The sequence below is a fragment of the Zea mays genome, chromosome 1, assembly GCF_902167145.1.
Source record: "Zea mays cultivar B73 chromosome 1, Zm-B73-REFERENCE-NAM-5.0, whole genome shotgun sequence".
NCBI classification, from domain to species: Eukaryota; Viridiplantae; Streptophyta; class Magnoliopsida; order Poales; family Poaceae; genus Zea; species Zea mays.
In genome coordinates, this window is record NC_050096.1 from 246,565,584 (window position 1) to 246,573,668 (window position 8,085).

Sequence of the window (8,085 nt, forward strand, 5' to 3'; positions counted from 1 at the left end):
AAAGGCTTCATCCTAAAATTTGATGGCCTTTGATGCATGAGAGAGGAGGCTAATCCAACTTCAACAATATAATGATGTTTATGCTCTATTGCGACATTTTGTTGATGTGCGTGTGGACACAATATGTGATGAGCAATGCCTAGCTTTGTAAAAAAACGAGTTTAATTTACGATACTCGCCTCCCAAATCTAATTGGACAACGAGAATTTTGTGACCAAATTGTCGTTCAACAAGAGTTTGGAATTCTAGGAATTTTTAAAAGACCTTGAACTTATACTTTATGACATAAACCCTAGTGAGTTTACTGAAATCATTAATGACATGATTTTTTTTTTCTTTCTAGTGACTCTAGCGCAAGGCCCAGACATCAGTGTGCACAAGTAGTAGAGGAAATTTAGAAATACTACTAGACTTAGGATAGGGCAACTGGTGGCTCTTTCTTGCTAGCATGCATCACAAATTGACTCAAAAACTAACTTTTGAGAACAAGGCAACTTATTATTACGATGAATTTCTAAATCTCGGTGTTATTGACCCGACCGCACACCACGGGGTTACCCACGTGATGCTTTTGGGTAGAACAGCGTCGTTGACTGCGACTCGATGGTACGTGCATGGGCACGTCGGACTTGCACAAGGGTTTATACAAGTTCGAGCCACTTTGAATGCGTAACACCCTACTTCCTATTGAGGCTGTGTACTGGGATTTCTTCTAGAGTATAAAGATTACAAGTGAGCTATGATGATGCTCAGGTGCTGTCGATGAGGGTGGGTGTAAAGTGAGATGGAATGAGATGATTTGGTAGAGGTCCCTGCTTGGCCTTATATACACGACCAGAGAGTTATCCCTTTACAAGTTATGATCACTATCTATTCTACTAATCTCCTTTATTGCGGTTTGTAGTCCAACATATCCGAAGTCCAATCACCTTCTTAGCTGAGTCATAGCCGAATACATAGCTCTTCAAGTGCGCGCAACTGCATCACCCGAGATATTAGTGCTTCAGTCAGCGCATAACTCAGACGCCTTGTCTTTGTCTTCTTGGATCAAGTTGGCCCAACCCGACTATAGCCTATTGGTCCATCCCGCGAGGTGGACCATCGGGAGGCCAATCAGGCGGCTTATGACACGTTTTTGTGTTCATGAGGACCTAGTGGATATCTATCCCCCACAAGCCCCTAACACTACCGGAATCCGGCTCTTTGTCGAGTGCTTGGCGCTTTGCCGAGTGCTTTTTGTCGGGCACTCGACAAAGAATTCTTTGCCGAGTAATGACTGCGTTTACCGAGTGTAGGGCTCTCGGCACAGAAAAACACTCAGCAAAGAACCTTTGCCAAGTGCCAAACACTCGGCACACAACGGCCCTCGGCAAAGGGCCGTCAGTGGTCGTCAAAAGCTGACGGTCGTTATCTTTGCCGAGCGCCGGGCATGTTGTGAGAACATGTTGGTAATGCTGTGAGAACTTGTTTGTTTTATGGTGTTTGTGAGATATGTGATATCTGTGATGATTATGTGATATATGTGATGTATATGTGATATCTTTTGTTTGTTTGGATGGAATAGAAAAAATAAATAAAAAAGGTGTATACTGGTCACTTTGTCGAGTGTAACACTCGGCAAAGAAGTAAGCTTTGCCGAGTGTCAGGGTCATAGCACTCGACAGAGAAGGAACACCTAGGCACCAGTAAAGATTATTTGCCGAGTGCTGTTACCCTGGCACTCGGCAAAGAAGTAAGCTTTGCCGAGTGTAGGCTGGCAGACACTGGACAAAGAGGTAATCTCGTTGCCGAGCGTATTAGGTGACACTCGGCAAAGGTAATCTCTTTGTCGAGTGTCACCTAGAACACTCGGCAAAGGCGCCGTCTTCGTTACCAGTCGCCGTGATAGCGACTTTTCTTTGCCGAGTACCGAGTGACACTCGGCAAAGTCTTTGCCGAGTGCCCGATAAAAAGTACTCGGCAAAGTCTTTGCCGAGTGCCCGATAAAAAGTACTCGACAAAGTCTTTGCCAAGTGCCGGATAAAAAGTACTCGGCAAAGAATCTGTTGTCGATGTACTGTTCATCGAGCCCTCTTTGCCGAGTGTCACACTCGGCAAAGACTTCGCCGAGTGTTTTCGAGGCTTTGCCAAGTGCTTCAAGCACTCGGCAAAGAGCCCAATTCTGGTAGTGTAAGGCTCAGACCAACTTTTGAGAGTAGTTGGCTCGAGACTCTAAGGAGGAATGATGCCCTTTTATTTTTCTAAGCTTTAGAAGGCAACTTTGTTCCATCTTAGTATCCATTGGGTGTAGCCCCCAAGCTTTGAATTGATTTGAGCATCAATCAGTTCAAAGGTCTTCATAATCCGATTTTGAGTTTAGTGTTTGCTTTGTCTTTGTATCAATGGGTGTAGCCTCGAGCTTTGAATTGATTTGAGCATCAATCAACTCAAAAGTCTTCATAATCCGCTTTTGAGTTCAGCTTTTGCTTTGTCTTTCTATCCATTGGGTGCACCATGTAGCCCCAAGCTTTGAATTGATTTGAGCATCAATCAATTCAAAGGTCTTCACAATCTGCCTTTAGAAAATTGTAGTTTACTATAACAATAGTGGCTGACTAAGATCTGCCTGACTGAACCCGTGCTGACTGAAATTTGGTCGATTGAGACCTGACCAACTGGACTCGAGCCGATAGAGGTCTGGCAGAATTGCATTCAGCTAGGGTTTTTACTGCGACCACTGACTAGGTTCCAACCAATAGAAGTTCGGCTGACTCTAGTTTGACCAATCTTGAGTTTGTTGTTTTCTAACTTCTACGGATATCTCATAGATCAGGCTGCTTCAGAAATCCCCAAAAATCTGGTCTGTACACCCAATGGGTGCGCCCAATGGGTGTGTATGTTGTCTTGTCTCAAAATAGTAACCTAACGCGACAGGGTGTAGTAATGCGCCTGAGCGGTTGGTATTACTCTTCCACGGTGTCGTGTTACGCTAATGGATGTTAGTGACTTACTCATCTTCTTGGAAATTTTGCATGGCCCTTGAAGTCTTTGCGATTGTTCGCTATACGGACGGGAGCCGAAGGGTCGCCTCTTGGCATCTTTAAATAGACCGCCGCCTGCGACCATCTTCTTCACTCGCTCTGGTTTCTCTTCTCACTTTCACTCCTCCACTGAAAGAAACCACAATGGCTGGGGACAAGGGCGACAAGGGCAAGCGCGGCAGGAAGGACCAAGGCGGAAAGTTGAAGCGTCCTCCGACTCCTCCGTCAGAGGACTTCAGTGACTCCGAGTTCTTGGAGGAGTAGTTCTCCTCCGAGGGCGAGGAGTCTCCACCACCGGCCCCCCTCTCGCGGTCGTTCGATGGCTCGAACGACTCGATGGGGCTCTTGGTGGCGGAGAGGGCCTACATCCGGTCCATCGAGCGGGCAGGGCTCGAGGGATTGGATGACTCGAAGGAGGAGGACGACTCTTCGGAGGTGGACCCCAAGGAGGAGGATGGCGACGGCGAGGATGGTAGCGGCTACGACGGTGGCAACGAGGGTGGTAGCGACGACAATGGCGGTGGCGGCGATGACGGCGACGAGGGCGACAACAGCAAGGGTGGCAATGGCGGCAGCGACAGAGGCAACGTCGGTGGCAAGGCGCCACCGACATAAGTATTAGTATAGTGTAGTTTAGTGTAGCAGTAGGTAGTTGTAGTAGTAGAAGTAGTAGTAGTATAAGAAGTAGAAAAGTGGAAGTGGAAGTGGAAGTGGAGGATGTCTTCTGCTAGGGTCGGCTCATAATGAGCCAGTCCTTTTTCTTTTGTAATGATCTCCTTCCAATATGAATGAAATATGGTTGCTGCATCTGATCATGAGTTCTTTTTGATGTATACAATGTGTTTAGCGTACGAAGCCTTAGAAACCTAATCTAGCATTAGAGTATATAATAACATATCTCTAAAGTTTGTAAAAGAACTAGGCAAAGAGCACAAAAGAAGACCCAAATCCTCATTGTTATAATCTACCTCCATAGTCTATATACTTGAAACGGTCTCCTTGAAGACCAAAAGATGGTTAAGCATAGACCACCCTCTTGTAACTTGTGCATATATAACTTCATCGTTATATGCATCTTGCTTGTCAAATTCTTAGACATGCAAATCGACTCTAGCTTGATCCATACAAAAAACCAAATTTTTTCTTGCAAAATAATGTTTAAAAGATGAAGTTTAATTTGAGTCAGAGCCTTAGGATCTTTTCCCTTCTCATCGATCCAAGATTCTAAGTCTTTTTTACCGAATTTATCAAGAGCCTCATCAGCTTCGGGCTGTGTAAGAATAGCCCTTATCTAGACTTGCCATAGAGCGAACCTTATGTCGCGATCTAGGGATGGAAGATCATACTTTATTGATATGACAAAGACATAATAGTAATAACAAAAAATTTGTAGAAAACTAGATGTAGTGTAGCCATAGCAAAAAACATGTACTCCCTCAGTCCCGGTATATAAGGCATAACCACATATGGTTCAAAGAACAAGAAATATATTTAATTCTTTCTATCAACACTAGTACTACTGCATCGATGTATATGTGTCTAGAGAAAGCACGTCTTATATTATGGGACAAGAATAAAATGTGGTTATACCTTATATTATGCAATGGGGGGAGTAAATGATATACAATCTGTGTATGTGCAGCCATGAACTTGAAACTTTATTGTAATCTATAGGGATGCACATAGAAAACATGTTAAAATCTGGTTTTTCTCCACTATTGACCAACACCAGTAAGGCAAGAGAAACTTGATTGCTTCCTTGATCCACATGCATTTGATGACTGCAAAGGAACACAAGGTCTCACGACTTCTGTGGACAAGGACAACGACACAATGAGCATTTCCTTCTTCTGTAGATGGAATTCACTGTTCCAAAAATAACTTTGCCTCTCGACAACAGCTTTTGCAAATAAATCGGTACACCACCCATCGACGACACCAAAATTGATTCCATTCAAAGACATCGAACAATAGATCTAAAATGCACATAGTGGCGTCATGAGCTTACAGGTCGATTGAAACACTAGATTTTTTTCAACTCATGTATGGCTCTGATACCACTTATTAGCAAAATAGTATAAATATAAATCAAACACGAGACACAAAATTTTACATGAACTTGAGGAAAAAGTCAGTGAATATATTGTCTTTTAAGTGGCTTAATATATATATATATATATATATATATATATATATATATATAGGGAAGAGGTAATGGAAGCCCTGGGCTTCCCCTACTAATGGAAGCCCCAGCCAGGGCGCGGTCGACTCAGCACCCGCATGCTTGCGTCAGCCATGCAGTCAACAGCCAAGATTCTAGGACGATAAGCGTAACGCAATATACGAATGCATATATATATGGATAAAGATGCGTAAAACATGCATAAAGGAATCTTTTGAAGCCCGAATCACGTGGAACGAATATGACACTGTGGACAGCGTTTACGACTGCATAATGACATGTACTTGACAGCATAAATCATGCAGTATGTGGTTCTGGTTCTGGCTCGGGCGGATTCCAGCGTAAACCGTGGGCTAAAACAGCGTAAATGAGTATGAAATTTAGCGTAAATCCTATATCTGTTTTGTAACAGCAAATGGGGCCTAAAATTAAGCAGCCGATCGTGAGCGGGGTCATGGCTCGGGCCGATTCCAGCGTAAAACGTGAGCTAAAATAACGTAAATGAGTACGAAATTTAGCGTAAATCCTATATCTGTTTTGTAACAGCAAACAGAGCCAAAAATTACGGCGTGAAAATCGCGTGCAGCCGATCGTGCGCGGGTTCTGGCTCGAATGATTTCAGCGTAAAACGTGAGCTAAAACAGCGTATATGAGTACAAAATTTAGTATAAAACACGCGCACAATCTCATTTCGCAAAGAGATTGCTGTAAAACACATCAAAAAGTGTCATAAATTTGGCGTAAAACGTAGTAAGACTGTTTTTAATGGAAGCATAAAATACAACAAGAAGTGTCGTAAAATTTAGTTTGAAAATGCATAAATCATGATGGTCTCATAGGGCACTTGTTTTGTTCACAGTACATCAAAATATAAAGCACAACGATATTTTGCCAATATTGTTGCAATCATACACGATTTATTTGACATGACAAAAAAACAAGGAGCTAGCCCTGTCTTCGGTACTTCAGACATTTGGAACCATTAGCCTTTAGCTAGGTCGTGGTCCGAAATTGAAGAATCGCTGCTCGGCTCTTATCAAAACAGGTCTGTGTAAGCCTGTATAAATCATAAAGACACGTCAGAATAAGCCTAAGTAAATCCATGAACCTATGTAAGACTGCTTTTAATCCATGAACCTCCATTTTCCCTGTTGATATACTTAAGTTGTCTCTACTAGAAATTGTATAACTAAAGAATAACAAATCTTACCGTTCAAAAGACTGGTAAGGTTCCCGAACAGCGCCGGGTGGAGCAAGCCGGAGAGCAGCTCTAAGCCGAGCAGCTTCACTTGTTGATGCTGCTTCAATTTCAGCTATTTCTGATCTTTCTCCATTAATACCACCTGCAAAAAGTATAATTATATGCAAATATGGAAGATAATATGATTGATTACTCTAATTCACCATTTTTTCGCCAGCATACTGAGATCAGTCTTGTTCAGCTATTCACGAGTCGAGTCACTACTTTCCTTAGTAAAGCTGAACAGAAAATGGTATAATGATTAAAAGCATTCACCTAATAGACTAGCACAACTAAATACTACCTGGAAATTATGGTTTTATGATAATACAATGATGCTAAATGCTGGCGGAGGTGGGTGTAGCATATGTATGCACTATTACAAAAGAAGGTTTAAATTTAATAACTTGAAATCGTATAATAGTACTTCAAATTACAAATCTACATGCAATTATCATATTTTCCAACTAATTTCCAGAACTATATTGGTAGCAAAAATTTAGTCACAGGTCTAGCCACGCATTCACAAACCTACTTTAAGCAGTCAGAACAAGCCCTGCATTATAGCAATCCACACAAAAGCTACTAAGCTAGCAAACTACCAAACTAGTACTATTTTTTTAAAAAAAACATCAAGCACAAGTTTGAACCAACGAATCTCACAAGTGGAAAGGAAACCGAATTACCGATGCACACAGGAAGTAAATCTACACGCATAGTCACGCAGGATGTGGCTAGATTTGCAACATCCAGATCACGGAGACGAAATCGAGATCTCAAGCCTACGGCTAACCTTCCTGGCTTCCCAACCAACCAAACACCACAGATCCGCACGAGATTTCCAAAAAAAGCTCGTGGAGTACCGGGGGACACAGATCTAGGCCGCTGCCCGCTCACCTGCATGTTGCATTTGTCGAGGTTGTAAGGAAAATGGACCCCGGGCCTTTTGGCTAATTGAGTTTTGGTGTTTGATGAACAACACAATCCGTGAACTAATAAGTTTTCTAGTGTTTGTGTTTTGTAGTTCACAGGATGCGAAGAGAATTGGACCAAGGCAATGAGGATGCAACACCTCAAAAGAAGACATAAAAAAGATGCATAGGAGTCCAATACTCAAGAACAAAGAAGCCCGAAGAAATCAGCGAAGAAATCCAAGATAAGGGCTGTCAGCCAGCGCCCGGTGGCGCACCGGACATTGGTGTCCGGTGTGCACCGGACTGTCCGGTGAGGCACCGGACAGTCTGCGCAGAGAGGCCGCAGAAAGGCGCTCTCTGGCTGTAGCACCGGACTGTCCGGTGTGCACCGGACTGTCCGGTGTGCCAACGGGCAGAAGGCAACGGTTGGATCCAACGGTCGACTCCTACAGGCGCCAACGGTCGGCTGACGTGGCGTGCACCGGACATCTACTGTTCAATGTCCGGTGGTGCACCGGACTGTCCGGTGCACCCGACGACAGAAAGCTGCTGCTTTCTGTCCAACGGCTAGTTGAGGGTGTGGAGGCTATAAATACCACCCCAACCGGCCATTCTCAGGTGTGGGAGCCCAAGCAACATACCAAGGCATATTGTAGACATTTCCAAGTGCTCAAACACCCAAGTGCTTAATAGAATCACTCGGTGATTAGCGTAGGTGCTTTGCGAAGT

At 43.5% G+C, this 8,085-nt stretch overlaps 1 long non-coding RNA gene across 1 annotated transcript; it reads right to left on the bottom strand.

The window, feature by feature from the left end:
* Window positions 1-5,993: 5,993 nt before the first annotated feature.
* On the bottom strand, window positions 5,994-7,342 carry LOC103643569 (uncharacterized). Its single transcript, XR_561098.3, has 2 exons — window positions 6,413-7,342; window positions 5,994-6,259 (listed from the first exon to the last, which is right to left on the bottom strand). It is a non-coding gene; the product is annotated as an uncharacterized lncRNA (long non-coding RNA).
* Between the last annotated feature and the right edge of the window lie 743 nt (window positions 7,343-8,085).